Source organism: Haemorhous mexicanus, chromosome Z, assembly GCF_027477595.1.
Source record: "Haemorhous mexicanus isolate bHaeMex1 chromosome Z, bHaeMex1.pri, whole genome shotgun sequence".
NCBI classification, from domain to species: Eukaryota; Metazoa; Chordata; class Aves; order Passeriformes; family Fringillidae; genus Haemorhous; species Haemorhous mexicanus.
The window spans coordinates 52,607,282-52,633,649 of record NC_082381.1 but is presented as its reverse complement, the minus strand read 5'-3'; positions in this window follow the sequence as shown (position 1 = coordinate 52,633,649).

Sequence of the window (26,368 nt, the reverse complement as noted above, 5' to 3'; positions counted from 1 at the left end):
TGAGAATCCACTACATCACTCAGCTTTGTGTCATCTACAAACTTGCTGTGGCTGCACACAATCCCACTGTCTGTCCCACTGATAAAGATATTAAAGAGATATATTAAAGAGCACCATGAGGGACCCTACTTGTCACCAGCCCCCACATGAACAGAGAGCCATTGACTAAAACTCTTCGGGTGCATTCATCCAGGTAATTCCGTATCCACAAGTAGTCCAAATCCTTCAGATTTGGGGTAAGCATACCGCGTGGAAGGCCTTACAGACTTCTAGGTAGATGACAATTAGTCAGTCAGTCCTTGTTGGGCATTGCCACCACACCATCCCAGAAGGCCACCAGATGGATGAGGCAGGACTTGCCTTTAAGGATGCTGTGCTGGCTGTCTCTGTTTGTCTGGTATGTGCCTTAACCTTGTTTCCATGAGCATGTGTGACATAATCTTCCTAGGCACCCAGGTGACACTGGTCTGCTGTTCCCTGACTCTTTCCTTCTACAATTTTAAGGATAAGAGTGATTGGATAGATTAAAGGTTGAATACTCTTACTGTCTCCAATGTGAAGATTTTTAGCAAAACACTCTTCGATTTCAGATTTACAAACTAGTATCCATGCAGTTCTGCATGCATGCAGAGTTGATTGAAGTGTTACTCAGAGCTTGCTTTGTAGCCAAAGTCAAAGCAGTCAAATCTGTGTTTCATTCTGCAGCTAGTTATGTCTTTACAATTAATTTAAAAACAATTACATTACAATCAGAAATCAGTTTTCAAGGAGACATTGCTTTTGCAGGAAACAAACTTCTCACTCTGGTAGTCAGTGATTCTGCTACCTGAAAGTCCCAAAGGCTTTGCTTGCCTGTTTACACAATTTCAGGAAATCTCCCAACACTCCACACATTCTCCACACACACTAAAAACAGAAACTGTGCTGAACACTACATGATCATTAATAACTTTACATCTTAGAAATACTTGACTTGGTTTTGTGTATCGTGAAAAGACAAACACAACTGAGCCTTTGTTCCTCTTCAATACTGACAGATGCGATAGTAATATTTTACTGGTTCTTTTGGAAAAGACATGGGATGTTCAAGAGTTTTGTTGTTCTGTTGTGTTTTTTCAAGGAAATGGACTTACTTATTCATGTTCAGTGATATCTCAGTACCAGGAAAAAGAAATATGTTTAGCAGGTGCTTAGAAAGGATGTTCTCCTTGTCTTGAAATAGCAAGACATACAGCCAGTAATGCACAAGTACCAATAAAATTTTAACTGTTGTAACTTAAAAGAATGTCCCATACACATTTAAAATACTTTGCTATGCAAGCATTTAGACTATACTATCCATGATGTGACTAAGTTTACATGTGCCCACTATTTAACACTGTCAAAATCCTGTTTCCTAAATATGTACAACACTTTCTAATTGAGTGCTGCAATGTGTGGAGAACTATAAGGAAAAAATGGAAAAGGTGGACAGCAAAGAGTTAAGCAGACGGAGAGACAGAATCACCTCTGCCATCCTCTCCCTCCCTGCCATCCTTCCTTCCATTATGTTAAGAGTCAAAGTAATTTTAAAAGTTTCTTTGCAGAGCGTAGAGTTCCCTTATGAACACTACTACCATATTTCTTAAATTATTAGGTTTTTTCAAAATCGATCAATATCAGTTATTTTCAAAAATATCTTACGACAGACTTCAGAAGAAGGATAAACACCAAAGAGCAGTGTCATAGTGATACCTTCAAATAAATCTTTCAGATATTCTGTCTTGTTGGCTTTGCTTCTTTCCTTTCTTACTTGTCTGGAATTGCCACTTAACACTGAAATCATCGCTATCTAAAGTTTTTCCATCAGAACCCAATTTTTCTGTAGAAATCAGGACCTTTATAAAAAACTGCCAGAAGACAATTGTTATTGTTGTTGTTGTTGTTGTTGTATCAGTTTGCAATATGTGATGTTTGGAAGTAAAAACAAGACTTTTTTTCTGGAGTGGATGAGCACTGTGCAGAGGAACACATTAATCTTTTTTTTTTGATTACCCAACCACCCTGATCTCTTCTTCTTTTATTGTACTCCACCAAACGATATTTGGAGTTCATTTTACTTAGTCTTCACTGCTTTTACCCAAGGTAATTCAAGAAACTGCCCTTGTTCCAGATCACCTGTTACTGAATCACTGGTAAAATTGGCTATTAAATGTTACTTTGAAGTTTGTCTGCCTAGAGAATCTCATTAGACTTCAGCTGAAGCTCCACATAGATTGGCAATTCTATTGCCTTTGCACATATATATTATGGCAGTTATCAACTACAACAAGTCAGAAATACAGATTATTTAAGGAATGATTGCTCATCTGTTCTTGAAACAACAAATCAGTATACTGATCCTTACTAAGACAGTGACAGGCATTTTTTGCCAGTGACCACATGAAACCCCATATTTCTCTTACTGTTATGCTCATTGATTTCTTTGAATAACACCAACAGACTATGGATCATCATTTAGCTCCAGAAGCCCTTGATCTGCACAAGTTCTAACTCTTAACCACACTGCTTTTGGTCAAATGCAGTTTTAGTGGTCTGCAGACATGAAACATAACTTACATTGCATTCACACAAGCTGTACTTCAATATACATAATGATTTTGCAATCCCTTGTGATAAGCAACTATTTAATCACTTTAATTTCTTTCCTGAGATCCAGTTTGGGTTCCTTACAAAATGACCTTTGAGTCTTTGCACCATTAATTCTGCTCTTATATGACTTCATCAAGCTGTTGTCATTCCCCAAATAAAAACAAGCATCTTCTTGGACCAAGATGATTATTCTCCTTTAACTTTTCAATTCCTACCATACAGAAGCTAAGCATAATGATTTTTACCTACATTTAGGACTTTTAAAAACTTTAGTTAAAGCTCATTTTGTGAACTATTCCTATCAATAGTATTGATTAGGATTTTTTTATCTCTCTTATATACCAAACCAGCTGATGCTAAGATTAGCAGCATTAATTAATTTGTACTCCTAATATTGTTGCCTCTGGCTCAGAATGTGTGCACAGAGAATTTATTTTCTCATATACATATATTCTCTAATATTGCCATTTCCATCTAGGAGATATTTTATCATTTAATGGCCTTATTTTCAACAGAGATGAACACCTGCATCTTTCACAAAGCAGCCCACAATCATTAAGCATGTATAGTATTATTTGACCGTACCCTTAATTTTCTCTTAATCATAACAGAAATATTAACATACCTCAGCACATTATTTTTGCTCACATTTTTTTCCATATAGTTTTGTTTTCCTTAGATTTTAAGATGTCATCAATGCTCCCCAGAATTAACTTAGTTTCTAGTCTCTAATGTTTCCAGCTTGCTTTTCCTTACTTGCCATCAAGGATATTTTAGATTAATAAAAAAAGCATTTCCACTATGCCTGAAATAATCAAAAGGTTTGTCAGCTTGTTTTTCACTTTGCTGCTCCATACACAGAAAGAGCAGAAGACACAAGCCCAAAACCAAATAAGATATTTTTAGTATTTTTTTAGTAAGCTGTAGAGAAAGTAGACTATCAAAATTTTAAAGGTGGATTATTCAGTAACACTGAGAACATATACACAAATCAAAAGAAATAAAATCTCAACTAGACAGGCATACATTACAGGACAGCTAAAATCCACATTGCACTGAAATTAAAAAATCATGTTTGAGCAAAGTCTTATGAAGTGAAATGTCACTTCATACATTTGAGTTTAAGTTCAGTTACTTAAATAAAGGAGGCTGTGCAACTTGAAATGTTAATAATTATGAACCTTCAATAGTGATCTTACACTGTGGGAGAAGAACTTTTGAAATGAGCACACACAACAGTCCTGTCTTTGACTGCTAAGGTAATGACAGCTGCTTAAAACTGTTCATTCTAATTTCAATAGCTTAAAAACTTCTTAAAAGTAACACCACCTTTGAACACTGTGGAATGCAGCAGTAATGCAATTGTTTGTAGAGACCAATCTGAATATAAATCATAAAAAAAATAAAATTAGACAACAAATTTATTCCAAGTTTATAACTTTTTAATGGTTAAAGGAGGTTTTTATTTGAAGATTTTGGTCTCTTTTTTTTTTTATCTCTTTTTATTTTCCTGTGTCAGAAGAGATATTATATTAACAAATTTGTGCCTTCAAAAACTTGAAAGATGGTACACAGCTTGGTAAAAGATATTACACAGCATAGTTCAACTATGACGACTAGTCATCACTGTATTGGTTTAATTGCTCTAACTGACTTGTCAACATCTCAAGGAAAGTCACAGACTTGAAATATTTTTATTGACCTGGAAAGGCTGGGAGGTTTTTTTCCTAATCTAGAAAGAGTCAGCAGGGCTTAGACAAGATATTCACTGACCTGGAATGACTGCTTTTTCAGCCTTTCTTGCTCCAGAAAGATGGTAAAAGACTTTAAGCAACTATGCTTTTAGTAACAGGTAATCTAATTTGCTGAACAATGTGCTGCTACACATATTGCCTTCATTTCTAAAAGCACTTTAAGAGTCCATGTATTAATTACAAGAATACTATGTGGCCTGCACAGAGTCTGTTGGGTGAATTCTTTGGCACAGAATTTTACAGTGCTTTAATGGGTTTGTTTAGTCTCTGTTACTGACATGCCATCTGAGACTGCTTCACTAGTGCTAGGACTTTTTCTTAGCCAGAAAAAAACAGTAAAAAAAGTATTTATTAGGAATACTTAATAAACACCATTATCCGGACAGATTTCTTGATTTAAAATGGTATTTTTGAAAACTGGCAGCTGTAGCAAGAGGTTGGGTTTTGGGCTCTATTTTTAATGCCACAGGTGAATGATTTGATGTGAACATCCAAAAAAATTTCATAATATTTTACATTGATTGTGCATTCTTTTGTTTCCCGTATTTCATCCCACTGAGAAAGAGCAATTTAAACTCATTTTCCTGAATGAAAAGAGACTTGAGTTCATAGGTTGCTGCCCAGGACATAATTTTCTAGGAGGAAATACCAAGGCCCTTGAGTGAGCATCAGTCACTAATCAGGTTGTAAGCAGTTAACTTCCTTGGCCCTTCTTAAACTCCTGTTGCTGGAGTTGCTTTAAGTAGGTGTGAACTTCAATTCACTAGAGAGCTGACAACACTTTGTCTCAAAAGGATCAAAGGACAATGTTCCTACTGTTAGCTGTTAAAAAACTGGGCTTATGCCCTATATGTTTTGCATTTATAGCAAATGTCCAGTATTTGTCTTTAAATTTGGAAAAGCTGTCTTTGCAAGCTACATATGCCTTGCTATCTAAGGTCCTCCCTGTTTAATATTACCATAATCAAGAACAAATGTAATTCCTATGGGGAAAGACATTCAAATAATGGCATCATGATTTTCCTAACATCATGAGAGTAAATGCAAGGGGCTTTGAGGATTCCAAGACAAATTGTCAAGATCATGGTCTAGAGAAAAAAAAAATGTTGGTCATCCTTGACCTGAAGTCTGTCAATTACGCTAGATACTTTGCTCCCCAAGACTACAAAAGATCCTACCATTACAAGACCAATATTACTTCTAAAAGAACTTGTTTAGAACAACATAAACTATGTCCAAAATATCTAATTATGAAGAATAGTAGATATTATGCAAGTCCTACATACACTCTGTAGTTCCAATTTCCAGTTGCGAGTGCCCATATTACATCAAAAAGGACTGAAAATTATTTTCTATTAGTTTCTTTACTACTTAAAGTAATATAAGAGGAATTGCATTCAGGTAGGGAAGGTTTCTTCCTGGTATAACTTCAGGATCATGGCCCCTGTGTTTGTTTTAATAGGTAGCAAACAGTGCAAGCAGCACAAGGAAATGTATGAGCTACTGATAAGAACAGTGCTGGTACATCATGTAATCAGACCATAAAGATCTGATGTATTTTCTGAGACAGCAATTTTGTCTTATTTGAGGTGAAAGAGAAGGAACACAATTCAGTCTCTAAATAAACAACTTAGTTTTAAATTATAACAGTTCCTCATACATTTGTCTCAGAACTGACAGATTTTCAGTAATTTTTACTCAGAGAAATGATACATCCGTTTCATTACTTCCCCCAGCAAGCAGATATTACAGGGATTTAACTTTTTTGTATCACATTTAGTGATAAGGGTGAGATACATTTCAGCAGGATAACTTCGAAGGAAAAAAGGCAAAGATTCCTGAATAATCAGATGATCATGTCCACCAGAGAAAAAAAAACCTGGCCTGGTGTGATAGTTCAGAAATTTTTTCTGCATAATGGAATATAAGCCTGGTCTCCATATTCTCAGCAAGAGCCATAACCAAAGCAAGAGCAATATGAGAGAAGTGTGTTTGCAATTCTCCATCTCCTCTTGCTTTTTTTCCCAAATAATATCTTATTCATTTTTCTTCTGTTGAAAAGGCCTCAAATGGAAATTAAACTTTATTATAAGCCACATCTTTCAAACATGTCATCCTATCCAGATATTAACCTTAGTATTTCATCAGGAAGACAACAAGAGCGAAGAATTTTTTCTCTCTGCATAGGTCAAAATATAAAAACAACAACAAAAAATCACAATTCCATTTTTTCTTTTAAAAGATGAGATTGTCAGTGATTTTTGAAGGTTTCTGAATTCCAGTACAACACACAATGACAATATGAAAAATCAATAAACAAAGGTATCATAAAGAAATATTTTCTTTCAGTTTGTAATTTTAAAAATGTGAATGACTGCAAAGATCATTATAATTTTTAGTAAAAATAAAAATTGAATACCTTATCAGATATAAGGACAAGAGAGAGTAGAGAGCAGAAATTATCTAGTAATCACATATCCTTTATTCTCTTCAAAAGACCTGGCTTTGACTGAGTTCTTTAGTCAAAAAAAAAAAAAAAAAAAAAAAAAAAGGAGAAGTTGTTATAATAGTAGAAAAGAAAGCTAAAGTAGATATAATTAAAAGTATGCATATAAACAATTTACGATCTTTACATGGTAATTGCTTGGTAACCAGCATAATCACTGTAAAACTTTTTGTCAAGAAAAGTAGAACTCCTTAGAGAAAATGCTGTTCCTAAACATGTATATGGGAACTGAGATTTATAGAGTTTAAAGTCATTCCAGTTATCTAGTTGTGCTGGTTCAAGTCCTTTTTCAGTATGGTTACCTCCATTTACAAGAGCTATGGATTTCACCCAGATATTTTCTTTTTAAAAAGGGAAGGTGGAAACTAAACCAGACTAGCTATAGCAAGCTTTTAAATGAAACTAGTAAGTTTTAACACAATTAGAGAGGAGATATCTGGAGTGGGAATAGGTAAGATAGTGGTTAAAAGTTGAAGAAAGAGAACAACAAAGCAAAGCTTGCTTTTTCCTTCAGCAGAAATTTATAGAAAACTTTTTCCAATGTCTGATTTTATTGTTGCTAAAAGGATAAGAAGCAAGTATACTTGAGAAAGGTACATAGAAACAGCTGGGAGGGAATAGATTCATTATGCTTGTCATGAGACATACAGATCTGAAAGCCAATCAGGATGGTTTTTACTTCATGATAGATAAAGTAATAGTAATCCTCCCTAAACTGGCAAAGGCTGCAAAATCACATGAAGATTTGAGAAGGTATAAAGTTAATTAAAATAAATAATTACTGGAGAAGATGATCCAGAAACCTTTGTCAAACTAAAGAACTAGAGATTAATTTGAGTTGGAAGGGAAGTCTTATAGATCATCTAGTTCAACTCACCTGCAATAGTAAGGGACATTTGGCCTTGTTAAACTTCTCTAGGTTCCCACTAGAGCTCACTAATATTCTTGGAGCCACGTTCAACTAAATTTTGGTTGTCTCCGTGAATGAAGATTCGTGGAACAGATCCTGATGACGGAAAGAAAGGTTGCAAACTAATTTTCTTTTAATTCGCATTTTTTGCTTCTTTTAACCTCAGTGGTAATAGATGTATAGCTAGAAAATGATATAAAATAACTCAGCGACTCACTTCTGCCATAATCTGGTTTTGTATAACATTGTACTGAGTACTCACTTGCATTTTTATTTATATATATGTTGGAATCTACTTTCAGTAATTTCTAAAACAAAGCCTGGGAAACTGGATACTAGCAAAAACACTCCTACATTATTTCAGGAGAGGCAAGGCGAGGTGAGGTGAGGCAAGGAGAGGAGCAACAGACTTCCTAGTCAAAGTTTACATTAAAATTTCACAAAGCTTTGCTAGCCCCTCCCTGTAGTACAAGCTGTTCATAGAATCCTCATATTGCTCTTTTCTGTGCAACACCAGCCATGTCATATCAAAGCAGCCTTATATTGTTAAAAGTGATTGTGATAGTGAGTGTCCATAGTCCCATTCAGACAATCTTTTACCTTACTCAACAACCTTGTCTCCATCCTGACTATTTGGAACTGGTGCACAGTTCAGTCAATGTCCACTACTATGTAGCAAGGGCTTCTCCAACAAATAAATAAATGTTCTCCTTCTTATTTAACAAGTGTCAATAGAAGTGTCTGAGACATTGAATAAGCCTTTATCCATTAACTCATTCCACCACTAAAAATACACACACTCAATACAGCACTGGCAGAAATACTGTCAGTTAAAAAAGAAAATGCTACTGTTTTATGCAATTGTTCCTCCTCCAAAATAATAGTTTTTCTTCTTTCTCTTCCATCTGATCGCATTATAAAAGCTTTTTTTTTTTTCAGTTATATAGCTTTTATTCTTCTTCATTTTGTTAGCTTTTTCCTTTCCCTCAGTTCTGCAGTGAGCAGACTGTATGCACACACACACATGCACATCCACCCCCCACCCCCACTCTTTCTCAGTCTCTCTGCTTTTAGCAATAATTTGCACATAATGGAACAGCCAGAGGGGGGTTTGATCAATGACCTCTGTCTCGGAGATGCTGTTCCAAGGGAAACACATCTGCCAACATAAAGTATTGGAGCAATCATAGCTCAGTGAGCGCCGTAATAAGCAACTGTTACACTGGAGCCATCAGTCATGTTCAGTTACAGACCTGAAAGGATATGGCACCTCAGGGAGCAATGTCCTTCCATAAATTTGGGCAGCAATGAAGAATGATTTGCAATCAAGTAATAAAAGGCCTAAAAAAGGTCCACCACGCATACTAACATCCAATACAGCTGACAAAGAAAATAAAAAACCTTGGCATTGTTTGCTCGTTATGTAAACTACACAGCTGTCCAAGCAATTAAGATATGATTTTGGGAATTCTCTCGTAAAAATTTGCTAACAGCGCTTCCACTTGTGAAAGTGACATTCTTCTTTATCAGTAAAGTGCATTTCATTAAGGTAATGCAATTTCATCTAGCTTAATAGTAGGAATTGCTTAACCTTATGGCAAGAGTACGTAAACAACATAAAATTAATGACACTCCGTGCATTGTGGGAATAGATTTGCATTAGTGACAGCATTGATCAAGTAATAGAGAAACTAACATGCACTTCAAATTGTTAGTACTCTAGGGATTCCTGTTCGCTATCTGCAAAGTCATATTTCTGGTCTTCTGGTTGCAAAACTGTTAGAAAAGATAAAATTCAAGTAAGCTTTGCAATTTTTTAGTACTAACACTAATGAAATAAGCATGATAAAAAAAGGCATGAGTCTGAGGGGATCCATCTTCACAGGCAGGCTAAAAATATAAATGGAACAGCAGAGATGTGCAAAGGTCTTATAGAAGTGATGATTGACTTTATATGCACAACAGATCCATGATTCAAGAGGTTTTTTTCTTCCATTTCTTCAGATAAGAAAAATTTAAGTGCTGCAGACACCACTTAATGTTTTGATATTTTTATGAATCCATCTACAGGAATGTTTATTATGCTTATATACTTTATTATTTCTGCTTCGACTATTAATCGTATGGTTGTGTGGTTTTGCACAGCATTATGGGCTAGACAATTCTTTAATATGTAAGGTTTTTCACATGCCAAAGTCAAGAAAAAACACGGAGGACATCTAAAGTTACATCTGCTCGCAGGAAGATCTACAGTCTTTTGTACTTCCTTTCTTCCAGAGATGAGGTTTTACAGATACGTATAACACAATATCAGTCTATCAGCAGAGCTTGTTTTGGGTAGTCTGACCTCTTTCTTATCAGAGATGTTTTTCTCAGGCCCCTATTGATGCAAAAGGTTAGGAAACCTCTAACTGCTTAGAGAGGTTTTGTTACTTCCTGAAAAATCTCCCTTAGGCCAGCACAAACATGTCAATCCATAGGAGTAACCCCTGTTAAAACAGCTATATCTTGATAGTTAGTATTTATATACTGCACTGAAGATCAGCTTTCAGGTTTTCTGTGTTTCAGAGGAGCAACTTAAAAAACTTGTCTGAAATGATCTCATTTTATTAGAGTATGCCCTTGTTTTCTCACAGTCCAATTAAATGTTCTGGTTTAAAACCAGCTGGGAATTAAACTCCAAATTAGTCTCCCTCTGGTGAGAGAGGAACATTGGCAGAGACTATGGGCTGAGATAACAATTTACTGAAAACAAACAAGAAACTAACAGGAACAGCAATAATTACACATTAATAATAAAAGCATACAAAAGAGAGAGGTATTTACCCAAAAAATGTGCTCACCACCCTGACCCAGTATGGCTGCTGGGACAAAGACAAGTTATTGGAGATTACCACTGCTGGCATCACATGGCCTCCTGCGACAAAGGAGAAAATGGCAGGCATTACCACAGCCCTACACTGACAAACTCCCCTTCCCTGAGCCAATGGGAAAAATTATGGACAAACCTCCCCAAGCCAGATTGTCCACATCACTCCACTCCATCACGGCTCCTTGTAGCACCTATGGTGCATGCACGCTGCCAGGTTCGGGATCATTTGCTCAGCTGTGCTTATCACTTGGACTTGCATTCTTCCTTGGGAAAGAGGAACAAAATGGTGTGGCTTCCACTCTCTGGTGGCTGTTTGTTCCCCTGAAGCCATGTTCCCATGTTCACAGGCGTGGTATCACACAGCTAGCTGGCCTTGCCCACAGAGCTCTGGGGGCCACCCCCTCTCAGAAACTGTGAGAAAACTAGGGCAGTGTATCAGCAGGAGACCCATCACAGAGATGATGGAAAGTAGGGAAATGGGGAATGTTTTTGCCAAGATTGGCAAGACATATTCAACAAGGAGTGCTACTTCTGGAACTTTTATTTTGGTTTGGTTTACAGCTTATTGCTTATTTCAGAGCTTTTAATTTAAAAGAAAAAAGCTAACTCTTTCTCTCTCTTCCAGATGCAAGACATAAATGGAAGTATTACCTGTAAATCCTCTTTACTTAATCAACTTCTTGACTGGAAAAATGCTGCAGATATTCCTGCTCAAGCAATATGTACATAGTAGACAAGCTTGCAACAGTCATACTCTCAAGTCTCCTTAAGCAATAGCAGTGTAAGGTTATTTAAAACTAGGGTAGGTGACACTTTCATATAATATTGGGCTAGACTCCTTGTTCAAAGTGTTCTTTCATATCGAAGTTATTCTTCAGCAGGAAAAAGATTCAAAGTTATGAAACAAGAGTCATGGAACTAGAGGGAAAGGACATTTTACTAGCGATCAGCTGGGTCCTTAACTACACAGGCCTACAGTGGAAAATCCAACAAAGAGCAAATTCCTCTTATTTAAGATACACCAGTATGTCATTCCAGATGGCAGACCAGACACATTGCTGGATTACTGAGAGCAGAATAGAATGAACAGTATAAATCTGAAGCCTAAAAACCCAAATCTGTATAATTCCTAAACCCATCAATTTTTAGGTACAGAACAAGCAGGTCTCTGTATGGATATCTAAACCAAGTAAGAAGAGGATTAAGAGAATGCTTTGTACAAGTCCCTAAAGGCATTTGTTCTTAAACAGTTTACCACTTTACTGCTATACACAGTAGGACTCCAGGATACTGTAGTTCACAGTGTTAACTTATAACAGGACAACTAGATCCAAACAATGTTAAACAATGCCTGCAGGATTTTGTAAGGCTGAGACTCAGACTTACAAAATAAGCCCTTTAAAAATATTTTAAAAGGTTTGGGTTTTTCCCTTTTGTTTGCATGTCAGGCTACAGCTAATCTAAGAAAGCTAGGCAAAGAACCTATTATCTTTATTTGCTATTATCCATCAGGAAGTCCTCTTTACCAGGAAAAATTACACTTCATGATAAATCTCCCTAAGAGATTTCTGCATTTTTCATAATTTAGTCACCCATTCTAAGAAGGAGGAAATTGGCCTGACAGCGGGCATTACGGGTTGTGCTAAGCCGTCCAGAAACTGTTAATTTCTAGGGGTAAGTCCTGCAGGTAGTTTTTATTTCTACATATGAAACCACTGAATTGTTTCAGAGTTTTTCCAGTTATATCTCCCAGGGCTTAGAGAAAGCCTTGACACACAAGAAAAATACAGGGGCAAGATACCCATAGGTTTAAACAGAGATCTGTTCCCATGTAACAAGACTGAAAAAAACTGAAGTTCTTCTAGAAAGGGACCAGAGGGCTACCATGTCTTAATTCTCTAATACTTTAATACTCTAATACTTTTATGTTTTGGGCACAAAAAGCTTTGTTCTCCAAATATGATTCTCCAGTTTCCACAGAATTGTTTATTGATATTTACCGAAGAGCAAGTTTTTCTTAAAAGGTGATCTATCAAGACAGGCTTCAGTCTTGAATGGATACCCTCTTCTGATTGAATTAACACGATAGATCTGAGGAAAGGGGAGAGAGATTTGAATGTTTTACTTCCTTCTTATTTAAGATTTACATGATTCAGATGATTGTGTCCATTGTATCATACTTTTTAATCTGTACTTCTTCGGTGCCCCCAACGCAGAGTGCTGATTTCTGCCAATAGTTAGAACTTAATGTTTTCCCTCCTTGTTTCCACCTCAAACCTCTTTTAGTAAAAGTCACTACTGTTGTCGTTTTGTAAGTAAGGACATATGATCCCCTTTGCATCACTGAGACCTTTTGCAGCCCTTAGGGCTCAACAGATCATAAAATAAAAATGATAAATTGTTCTTCATCTTAGTTAGAGTACAAAATCTTAGTGGCTGAAGTCAAGGTACCTTTATCTTTTAGGTTTAACAAAATTTAAATACCTTATGAGCAAATTTCATCCATGAGTAGAGCACCAACACACAACCCTCTTAGACTTTCAGGTACTTGTGATAAATTGCACCATTTGAAAATAAGGGTACAATTTTTAAAAGCCCATTCCAGCAACCATGTGTTTTATGTCATAATTAACATCGTCAATTCAGTTGAAATCCACCTAAATCACATATAACTTCTCCTGATTAGATACACACTTATTTTAGTGACTATATCCAGAGACTAGTATATATTGGACTCTTTAATGCCCAACATTTTACACCAGAACTATGAAGATGTTGCCTTACCTAATACAACATAACTATCATGAAGTGGAAATTAATTAACAAATATATTCCTTTTTTTTTCATTATCTTCTCTCCAGATCTTGTCATTCAAATCTAATGTATTCTGGATGTGTAAGGTAGAAAAACAGATAAAAGCCATTCAGTTCACATGTGTCTCTTTCATCACAGGCAGACAATAGTGTCAATTCTGTTTTCCTTATGGATAAGATTTAGGGGAGCTTCCCTGTAATGGAAGCCGTTCACATGTCTTGAAAGCTGAATATCTGCTTTACACAAGACAGTGACTTAGAAAGATTTTGTTATTTTAAAACGTTTGATAGGATCGATAATTGGCCAACTGGAGACTTGGCCATTCTGGGGAAGCTATAAAATCTAATGCCATGTTCTAAATTTGCAGTACCTTGTATTTGTCATTTACTACATTTTAACATAAGACCAATAAGAGCTATACTTCCTGACACTCCTATAGATATGTTGTCTATAATTCTGATAGTTCAATTTAATTCAAAACAGGAAATAGTTTCCATCCAATCCATCTCTCCAATACCACATTCCTGGTCTACTTTAAAATATTTTATAGGATACAAAATGTCTGTATACTAGGCATTTGTCAATTAGTCAGGCTTTTGTTCACTTGGAATGCCAAGTGACTTCCTAACTTTATATTCATTGACAGTCATTGCCAATACTTTCGTAAGTATACTTTACCTGTTTAATTACTATTGTGCTGCAATGAAAAGCTTTCTCTCCCTTTCCTTAAACAATACTTACTTGCAACATATTTTGGGCTAGACTCATACAGACTTGGGGGTTTCAGTGGGAAAAAACCAACAAAAACTACCAACAGTATTTTGACATTACTTTTTGGCTTTCAAATAACGAGGTAGAGTGAAAAAAAAACCACCACAATTAATACATCATAGACCTCTCCCAGGCTTTTTTAGCAATACGAGATTTTTTGGCTATAAAGAAACATATTGAATCTTCAAAGCACAGCCCATTCTTCACTGCTTCAGTTGTCTTCTTTTGTTTACAAATGCCTGCCATCCTTCTCTGTGAATTGAATGCTAAACTGTCTCTGGAGAGACGTTATATTGCTTACAGAATGCCTCAGCAGATGGTGCTTCCTGTTGCAACAGAAGGCTGTGATTACACCTGAACTCTTCAAGAGCTCTAACTTACACAGAAAAACAAGATAAATGGAAGTCTTACAGCTCTATCCTTTTCCTCCTCTTTTCTCTCACCTTCAGAAAAAAAAAAAATCTAGATTTGGAAACTGCTAACATTTTACCACATTAGTTTGGCCCAACCTCCATTTCAGACATTTGACCACTCTGTACCTTGTTAAGAGCACTGCTTATTATAGTTATAAAATAGAAGAAACCTCCACCAGGAAGAGTCCATAAACACAAAATGAAGCACCATGAACACCACTGGATTCAAAAGTTCAGTGGTGAACTGAACATTAGCAGTTTGCTACTGAATGTGAAACGGACACTTTTACAGAAGATCTATGAATTCTTTGCAGGGAAAGATTAATCCTATATATTCCCCTGATCTATTAATTTCTGTAAAATGTAAAGCTAATTTTGAGACCATATAGCTTAAAACCAACAACCATGGCGGCATAATAGGAAGCTAAATATGTATGTATTCTCTTAATAATTAGCAGATAGATAATTACTTTGGAAGGCAGCCATCTGAAATAAAGATTTTCTGTAAGTTCCTTTCCAGTCTCTATATCCCAAATACTGCTCTACATGGTTTCTACAGACAGCCTGCATCGCTCACATGGACAAAGCAGGACAGAAAAGGGACAATACTACTCTTGCACGTATTAGTCATGCAAATAAAACTTCAATCTGGCGGAGAAATAACCTTTTCTGTTGTGTGACTGTATTGGGCTCTGCCTACCTCTACCATGGTTATTTTGAGCTTTGATCATCTTCAAGTTTTCAGCACTCACGTAGATACAAATCAAAACCAATGTTTAATTTGTTTGTGGAGTTCCAGGTGGCCAGGGACCTCTTGGGACCTTGCAAAACAGAAACAGATGAGAATAGGTCCAAGTCCTTTTCTTGAAGGAGTATATGGATCTGCCCACATCTTAGTGTCTATTCACTGAAGCCGGAAAGGCTGCATTCATCTGTGGTTTTGTAGCCTAATTACAATATTTTCACCATAAATGGATCCCCATCACAGATGACCTGCTCCTTCTCCCCCATCCCAAACTGAACTAGAGAGAAAATGAAATTTGTATCTGGGTTTTGCAACTTTCATCAATCTCTCACTTTTTATATAGATGATTCATCAGTTTTAATGTAAACCTTAGCAGAACTAAGTCTTTGGTGTTTTCTGTGAAATTTCAAAAGTCTCACTGTACAAAATCATTCATAAAAGTTACTAGTTTAAAAAAAATTCCTTCAGAATCTTACAGGTTTCAACACTTAATAATTTCTTAACAATCTCTTTTTTTATGGCTCTGTTTTCCTCAAGAAGTTCTGGCAGCTCTTAACAGCATCTGATAGTTTCTTTACATAGGAAAAAAAAACCCCTTACCTTATCCGGTGATTGTTAGTAAAAAACCTCTCTTGTTGCCTGCCCTTGGATTCTCAGGATACAGCTATACATTGGAACAGAGGAATGTGAGAGTAGCCAACTAATTGTATTACTGCAGTGTTTCACACCTTTACGAAGTTCTGACCAGACCTGTCCCAGCTATCCTGTTTCTACTGTGTTTTTCTACCTGCCTCTGCATCCGTGTTCCCTTACACTCCTCTCTGTAGGTGCTCTCCACTCTCTTCCCACCAGCACAGCCCAAGGGAGAAGAACATTCTCAGGCCCTTGAGTTCGTTGCAACATTTCCTACTAACTCAAGTGCCTGGATGGTACATCCCTTCTTATGACTAACAAATAAAAAGAATTTATGTGTACTGACTGCTCATTTAAGAATTAGGATAGCACTCCATCATTAACTTAGTATGAGCCTATCAGGTGTCCTAACAAGAGGCCTCAAAAGAAGATGTGGGGGAATAAGTCGAATTCAGTTCAAATAATATTTTCTTTTAAAACCAGTATCAATTCCAGTTTTAGTCAGCTCGATTAATTTCTTTTAGATGTCACTTGATATAGGTCTGCCTAGTTGTATGAGGACTTAAGCATGATGGGCAAGCATAGGAACTGGATAGTAACACCATTTTTGTTAGAACACAAAAATGAGAAAGTTGCAATGACTAGGTCAATAATCCCCATAGGCTGTAAAGCACTTTTAAACACATGAACAGAGATGGCAACATTCTCATCTTCATTAAAGATACGTGGGTCAAAACCTGGTGGTCATCTCAGATTCCTTCACTTCTTTGTCTTGCACATCCATAACAATGGCAAATCTTGCCACCATGATGCTTTAAAAACTTCTCCACCAGTCATTGTCCCATTGTGGTGGAATAAAATATAAAAACAACAACAAAAAAAACCCCAAACGAAACCAAAACAAAACAGAAAAAACAAAAAAATTCCTTGCTTCACTTTCTGAATAAGATAATATATTGCACAATTATGTACATGCCTTATCTCATGTTATTTATATCTTTCTATACTTCCTTTACTCCCCTTCATTATTAATGTATGTTCATCTGCTCATATGCAGTTTCATCTTTCTCATATTTACCTCCTGTTTTCCAACATTTATTCATCTCTTGGTGCCAGTTAAGTAATTTCATCTCTCAGATGATTCCTCTTAGAAAAAAGCTCTGTCCCTAAGCTATCTATTCAGGTAATCTTCTACAGTAAATTTTCTACTAAAAAAACAAACAAACAAACCCACAACGACCCCTCCGCCTCAAAAAAAAAAAAAAAAAAAAACACAAAAAAAACCCCCCAAGAAACCACCAAAAAAAAAAAATCTACATCTTATGCAATGGGAGTAAAAGAAGAAAAAGAAGGAATAGACAAAAAAAAATTAAAAACTGCTTAGTCACTGTAAGGCATATCTTTACACTTCTACTTGGCTGATGAAAATAAATGGTTCATTGGCTGCAGAAAATAGAATTGTTGCCTTTTATAAATGGTGAAGTCAAGCCTTGAATTCAGGCACATTTAAAAAAACCTCTTTGTCCTCAGCCATTAATCCCAATACAGTTAAATTTGTGGCAAAGTAGCCAGGACAGATTTGGGCAGCCAAAAATCTACATCTAGGGAAATATTATATTTTCATGCTGGTGTCCATGCATAGTCGTGGCTTACTTGCCTTGCATATCAGAAAAAGCCATTTCTTTCTTCCCTCTTTAACTGGTACTGAAATCTTCTCTATTATTTAAAGACCTCTATTTTTTCATTTCACACATTTTTCTTAATACTACAGAGAATAATGATTCCTGTGGCTTTTTCAAAAATTTGAGGCTTGACCCCCATCCCAAGAATAGTACCATTTCTACTGTCATCATCAGCTTTTTTTCTGAATGGATTCTTTTTGCTTTTTATAACAGAACTCTGCTTCTCAGAAAATCTGCTTAAATCTTTCCATATTCATATGAACACCTTAATATTCTTTTCAATGTTCTTTGGGACCTCTAAATGGCAATAATGCTTTGTGTATTTTTGTGAAGTGCTTCACCAAAGAGGGAGTTATCCCAGATAGTGCCAGAACATTTCAAAACTTACCAAATTCCATTTTTCATGGCCTTTGGTTTGGAATGAGTGTTAGGACAGTGATGTTAGGAAACTGGTCTAAGCAACTGCTGAAGCAGCAGACCTTAGTGATGTTATATGGAAAGAGCAATGCATTCAAACAATAAACCTCACTTACAAGATACATGCAAAGATGGATCACTAGTTCTCTCTACAGAGGTTTCAAAGCACTTTTTTAGAGGTAGGCAAAAAGATGTTTCATAAATTTTACATTCCAACAGTACTAGAAATAACACATTTTGCTGAATCTTCAAATATCAGGGCATCAACTGCTGTTCATCCTGTTCCACATCTGAGGAATAATAATGTGACCTATTAATGAAGTAGCCAATGATCTTCAAGACCTCTCTATTCCCATCCTCACGCCTATGTTTTCATGTACATTTTAGATATACTTCTTAGATAGGCTAGTGAAAGGGAAAAAGGCAGAAGGCCTGTGTTTTCATAGGAATTACACAAATATTACTGAGAAACTGGTTAAATGGAGTTACATAAAATTGACAGAAAGTCAGTGGTAGGGCAAAAAACAGAATCCAAAGCTAACTACTCTCACTAGATAAATATCCTTACTTTCAAATCCCCTTTTCAATGCAAAGTTGTTTTTTATCCTTGGCTTTACTGGAACATTGTGCACAATCAGAAAAGAGATGAGTCAGATTTTAATATTGGACATGGCAAGGGAGTTGTGTTTCTCTACATTGCAAATATCGCCAGTTTTTCAGATTTAAACTTCAGTGTTGCATGCATTTCAGCATAAACACTAATCAGAATGAAGATGATGACATAAAAAGACCTCAAAAATCTAGGGTCCCCCTTCTTCCAAGACTTCTGAAGGGTTTTTGAGATCAGCTATTTTCAGGAAGGCCCACTGTCAATATCTGAATGAAATCACATATTCTTCTTCTCCACAGGACATTGCCAAATGAGATAATCAAGATGCTTATTAAATTTCATAGCGTATTTACCAGGCTACAATATTGGTTATTAAACAAAGTCTCATGCAAGAAAATTTCATACTGTTTCCAGTTAAAGTTGATTTAAACCATTGAAGTTCACAAGAAAAAATTCAATATTCATATAAATATAAAATTTTAATATAAATTTTAATAAATTTATATTTATATTTTTAAATACTCGTATTTTGCATTTTGTTTCCCTCCAATCAATGACTGAGAAAACAATGTTCAATGCATACTAAGAATAATAAAATGTGTTTTACAATAGAATACATGTACTAATCGTAGAAAATTTGAAAAAATATCAATGATTTTTAATTTGGTTTTAAGGTCCTTCTTCTCGAGACATATACATGCAACAGTGACTCATGTCGGCAAAAAGTACATGTCCTTGCAACATTTTTAAGATAGTTGCTATCTTCTAAGCTGACTTTATTATTACTTCAAAGAAACAAACTCAGCTAACAGAATCCAAGTGTTGAAACAAAGGAGCAGAAGTCTTAGGGAAGTTCGCAGGTCGAGAAATGACAGGCTCACTAAATAATTGTTATTTTCTCTATGTAATATGAAATTTAAATATTGAGATATAGAGACCCAGAGGAAAGGTGAGATAAGATTTTCAAACATTTGACTGATGGTCCATCTTTTTTTCCAATTGTCTTGTTAGATTATCAAATTTGAGTCAATGAATATACAATTACTTTTAAATATGGAGCAATTTCTAATTGGAATCCTGAGCTACATTTTGTAATGTGACCTACATTTTTTGGAAAGATGAATTAGGTGTGGAATTAAATCATGTTATCTGATATATTTTATATTTAAAAAGTAATTTTTTTTTTTTTTTGCATGGTTGATGAAGACAATTCTGAGTGAGTCCACCAATTAGCAGCTAACTTACAAAAAATTTCTTTGGCTTGGTTAATTAACAATTACTGTTGAGTAGTCTCCTAAAATATTATAGTTCCTAGCTACCAGTCAGTATATTTGCATTTGACCAAAGATGTCAGGTAGTATAAAGTCACTTTCTTTCCAAAGAGTTGTGCTGGATGTTGTCTTTTTGATGAAACCCTTCAGGTTTCTTTTTGTATTGAAAGAAATTATATTTTCTTTAGCTTTTGACAGATGTAGGTACATAAAGTAATACTGATTCAGAAAGATATTCAATCAAACATGTCAACACTACTTGTATGGAGATGTCATCATGTCCAGAAATTCATGTTCCTCCTCTTCTGCTGGATGCAGGGGACAGACAGTGCTGAAGGACTGACAGTAATTTTGTAACATATCTGAATAAGTATCATGGCTCATTCATGGCTTTGGTAGCAATATGTAAGGAGCTTTTTCCTTTTTTTTTTTTTTTTTTATCTCCCTTGCATTGCTAGGCATCATAGGAACTCTTCAGGAAAGAATCCCTAATCCAGCCACACAGGATCTTTTTAAAGCTCTCTCTACCAGCGCCAAGACTGACACCTGGTGCCCAAGACAAGGATACTGCTCAGCTCCTAATGAAAACACCCATCCAAATTAACACTGATTTCCAATAAAATGTATTGATTTAACAAGGCTGAAAGACTCCCATCCCTTACACCCACCAATTTGCATACGTATTCTAATTCTCATTCAAATCTATTGAAAGTGTAGCAAGCTTATGGACCATGATTACAGCCTTGTTCATCCCTTAACAGTTAGAGTTGCTGGATCATTAATATCAATAATGAGCTAGAACGGCAATTAGTGTCTAAATGAAATATGCCAGAAATTACTGATTTATCATTATATTTGTCAGTAAAAATATAATATGAAATAGCAGGGTAAGAAATTATATCATTCCACAGACTGCGAAGCTGTAAGTTTTTCCTAGAAGGTATCTAAGAAAAATAATCATAAACACTGTAATTTTATTGCCAAATAATTTGTGAGAAAGTCACAGCATGTAGTACAACAAGAAAACCCAGCAATTTTTTAAAACTGCAAATTCTTAAGCGCTGTCTGTTAAACAGTTATTTGTTTGCTAGCTTGTCTGACCCATTGCCTTCAGATGTTTCTCCTTTCACCAGTTTGAAATTCTGTGTCTTCATTCTCTCTTTGGGCTAGATTTCAGACTCTTTCTCTCATTAAGCTGGCTCAGACAAAAACGGCCAGGCTACTTAGCCACCCCATTCTTCTCCTTTCTTTTGTACATATTTTCCAAAATCTGTGGCAGAGCAAGCTTCTAAAACTAGGTTTGATCCTCATATATCATTTACGCATTTTCTAATGAAGTAATTGAAATATGGATCTCAGAGATGTGCTGCTTGTAGTGTATAAAAAGTATTTCTAATCTCATCGTATATAGATACCATTTCTACCACTTTATCTTCTCCAACATTTAAATTTCATTGCAGCAGGAGGAATCATGCTAAATTGAGGGGTTTTTAAGAGCATGATATTAAAAACTGGATATTTCATCAGAGTTTTAACATGAGTTTCTGAATTAATCTCTTCCGTATCTCTTTATGATACAGAAAATTCACTTCAGTTTTATTTATTTAGAGGTATTTTATTATTTTTTTGTGTACTCACATATGTATAAAAGTATGAGGTATTCTAAATGCCTTATATTATATAAGAACTATAAATAGCAAACAAAAAAAACCCACAAAAAACCAGACAAAAAACCCCAAAAAAACAAAAGGAAAAAACCCAAAGGAACCCAAAATTTAATATTAATTCTGTTTTCATTTATTCTAAGAGTTTCAAATTATGCCCATTGATCAGAATATGCCATTACAGCAATATGAAAATCACTTTCCTTGAATCGTTTGCCAGCAAAGAAAGACCAGAATTTGTAGATGATAATCAGCAAAATACAAAGTAGCCATGTTAAGACAAACTCTCTCTTGTCACTAATTGTAAATCAGCAGTTGTTTATTTTGTTTGCATCAGATATTAAAACAGAGTGATTCCTAGTGCTCAGGTGTTTGGAACAAATTTATGCTGCACACCACCTGCTACTCAAGTTAGATTCTTTCGGGTATTTCTTTAGCATTTTCCAAGAGTTCCCTGGGAAGATGCCTGCAGTAGCTTATAAAGTCTAACACTCTAAGAAAACACAAGCTTGCCTGTTCTAATAAAAGTGACACTCAAATATGAAGAGTGAAGAAAAAGTCAATAAAAACTTCTACGTGGATGAACCCCATGTTTGGTGTTACACTTAATTTGTAGTCTCACAGTGACCAGTATTCCAAATGAATTTTAACACCACATAATCACAATTTCTCAAGATGTTTGGGAGAATGGACTCATCATATAGTCAAATCACAATAGGAAGGATAAGGATATTCTCCCATCACTATCAGCCAGTTCACAGTTTTCTGGTATCCACTTTTTCTCAATGTGATCTCTGGAAAAGTCTCATTTTTTCTGAATTCCTCCTCCATGAACCTCATCCCTTGAACTAGAGAGGCACAGAGCTGCCTGCTATGGAGTAGAAGTATTAAATAATACTGTGAGAAGGTGTTGGAAGCAAGGCAAGACGCAAGATTTATTTAAGTAATGGAACAGAATTATTCTATAAGCCTTTAAAAAGGCTTCAAACCTTTTCAAACCTTGCACTTCAAAAGCCACTCATATTTTGAGAACATGTGTGTTCTTTTGTTTCTGCAAAGATAAACACTGAGTTGTCAATCTGGCTTTCTTTTTTTAGGTGACAGCTTCTATTTTAAAACTAATAGCAAAAAAAAAAAAGAAAGCCTTTGCCAGGCCTTTGGTGTAAACTGGAAGTTCTCAGTTTGTAACAAATATAAAGTTTTTGTGAGAATATATCCTTGTGCTTCTTAGCAGTTGTCTTAAGGACTCTACCAAGAAGAGTAAGTGACTTTGGGGACCCATCTTAATGGTTGGTCGTGTTTAGTACATTCAGTTCTAAGTAACCAGTATGACACACATCTCTCACTCCAAGAAACCAGTTTTCTCACAAAGGAAAACAAATTGAGAGGTATTCTAGGAAGATTTAAGTTTGACTTGATAAATTGTAAAAGCAAAGGATAGAAAGTAAGAACATGTCACATGTTCTTACTTCCTAGTAACTAGACAAGTGTTATTAAGAAAACAAGGAAAAACATTTTGCAATCATTAACAGGAAAGCCATACCATTATGTGATTTCTCTCAAACAGAATGCTAAAACTCAAATTTCTCATTCTACCATAACGACTTTTGACAGTGTAGCTATTTCTCCTAAATCAGATTTCACAGCTGAAAGAGTATTTTAGGCAGAGGAGCACTAGCAATACTAAGACATCCACAGAATGTAACACAGATACCACCCCATAAAAAGGATAACTGTTACACCATTATTGTCTTGAAATATGAACTTATATCCCTGATGGTGGACTCATTGATCTGACATCACACACCATGCATCCATGCAACAGCCTTACTGCAGTCATGGAGGAAAACTCTTAGATTTGTGTTCTGCAAGTTCATTCTCTCAGTGCATAAAGTGAAGAGCATAGTCTGCATGCCTGTAATAACTCCCAATTTACTTTCCATGTAGGTTTATGGCTACTCAGATTCTTCCACTGTCACTTCTTTATCTTCTGCTAGATAAGGCATGCTATGGGAAGAAATATTGGTCAGTCATTTTCAACAGGAAAGGCAAAGGACAGACCTGGCATTTTGTTATTCATCTCTAGACATGTCCTCATCAAAAAGGCCAAATTTTCTACAGAAAATACTGTAGTGTCATTTTGTTGCCATGGGATAATCCATGCTCAAAGACTTCCTGTTATTTTAGGCTCTTGCCTTAATCCTTTAAAGTTCAGCATCAACATCATACACCACCCTTCATCATCATCACCATCACAGACACTAGTTCAGCCCTGGAAACAGAAGTCAGTAAGACTTGGAGGGTCAGTTCAAATAAGCATTCAAAAGCTCAATTGTTTATCAAAATAATTTCCATTTTTAGACCAGACTGGAAATCCTTTAAAAATAAACTGCATTGTAAGTTTCAGCCATGACATGCAGAGGACTCTAAGAATAAGACCCTTAACATAATAAACATATATACATTAAGACTATAAAATTTTGGCTTTTTTTCATTCCTTTAATTGACAATTTCTAAGCAATAGTGTCTGTCTTACATAGAAAATTATTGATGTTTAGAGGCAAAATTTGGAACAGAACTAGTAAGGACAGACAGAACACAAAACCCAGACTGATGTGTTGCTAGAACACCGAAAATCAGGTTCACAAGGATCAATCTGTAGGGTCATTCTTGCACAGCTCCTACTCACTTGTCCTGTTATGGGAGTTCCTGAGCAAGAATAGGCAACTACCAGCTCAGTGAAACTCCGCTCTGACTCCTTCCCCAATCTACTATACCACTTAGCTATTTCCTATTCCATCTGGAGTATGCACTTTGAGGACACGATCTAGCATAAGTTAATTTGAAGGGTGGATGGTCAAGAAATAGGACAGTGTTCAAACTTGACTGTCTAGCTGGAGGAAGTTTTTGTGCAGCCCATCAGTATGCTCTCTCTCAGACAGCTTGTTATTGAAGACAAGTATAAGAGCAAGCAAACTGTACACATAAATCTGCAGCTTATTAAAAAGGAAAACAAACACTGTCCTTTACAGTATCTTTCCATGTTGCCAACTATAGGGTAAAAAAGTAAGTTTTCACTTCCTGAAGACTCCAGACTTTTCTCACAAAAATGTATCTTCATGGAAAATTTATGCTCAAATGAGAAATATTTGTAACAACAATTAAATACAAACTTCTGAGCAAACTTCCCAGAATTTCAGTGTGAAAAATTGTCAGATATATTTGCTTAGTTTTTTAAACTATTACAAGACTGATTGATGTACAAGAACAAAGGTCTGGACAGGAAATCACTACATTGCACTAAAAGATGAAAATCAGAGGATAGTGAGGCATGGAGAAGGGTTCATTAATAAGTTAGGTAAATGTGTGTTGAAGATATAGAAACAAAATGTGCAGATTTTTATTTATAGATCCTAGAGAACTGGCAATGCAAAAGTTCTTTGCTTTGGTTTTGCACAGCAGCCCTTACACAAAAGTCATAATGCGGCAGCCTCATTGCATTAGCCAGCTAGTGAGTGTTACTGCTTCTGAAAAGTCTGGCTGTACAAAATCATTCTGAATCAGAGGTAGCAAAGGAGTGGCCTTTTACTCTCCCTTCTACAAGGATCTGCCAAGCATGTCAGATTGTTCATGTTAAATTATGCCGGATGGCATTGAGATGTGCACTGCTGTCATCTAACGGCTGAGTTGCAGCTGTCAAATCCATCGCACTGTGAGCCTCCTGCAGCAATCCAAAGGTCTAAAACGGGAACAGACCTTTATCTGCTAATTCACGACTAGTTCAAACCTGACAATAAAGAATGTGCATGACAATGAGAGAAGAATAATAATCTTATCAACTCTAACAACTTCTGCTTGCCTGCAGACAAACTAGTTTATTAAAATCTCATTGCCAAACTCATTTGCAGCACAAAGTGCAATGGTCCTAATGGTCAGCAGCTTATTTGGCTATAAATCTTAAACCTTCACATCAGGCAGAAAGAGGAGAATTACTGAAAATTAAAAGAATATCTATAAAATCAAAATATTTTTCTGTATATCTATACCTTGAATTGTGCCATGGCTTTAGCAATTTAACTCAAATTACAAACTGAGAGTCAGCAATAAAGCTTGTACCTTTTACATGTTTATTGTCCTTAATGACCTCTCTATTTACTTAGTAAACAATCTGTCTGAAGTTTTCCTGTGGTTCAGTCCATGCTAGGAAAACACTAATCTCTCCCAGGTTTTAGCTTTCTCAGTTTTCCTGCACCATGGTTTGACCTGCAGGCAAATGAAGCCATTCAAATATTTGCTTATCTTGTCATCTGTTCTCATCAGACCTTGCAATTCCTGTCATGCCCCACATGTCAGTTTAAAGCATAACGTCATTAATACCTCCAGTGCACTAATGGATGCTTCACACATGAACGCATTAATGAAATGTGTTATTGTTTTCCCTCACAGGACATTAACAATCTCGCTCACGCTGAGCCTCTGAAGCCCTGCAGTGCTGCTGAAAACCACTAGCTATCAAATGAACCCTCAGTTACGCCTCAGTAACTTTAAGTTCAAGTTTATCACTGAAGTGTCACTAATGTGAGGAGAAGATACAAGCCTCTAAGGTCTTTTGGGCCCAGCTTCAATTACCTTAAAGAGTAACAGGAGGCAATAGCTGCAAGGGAAAAATACACCA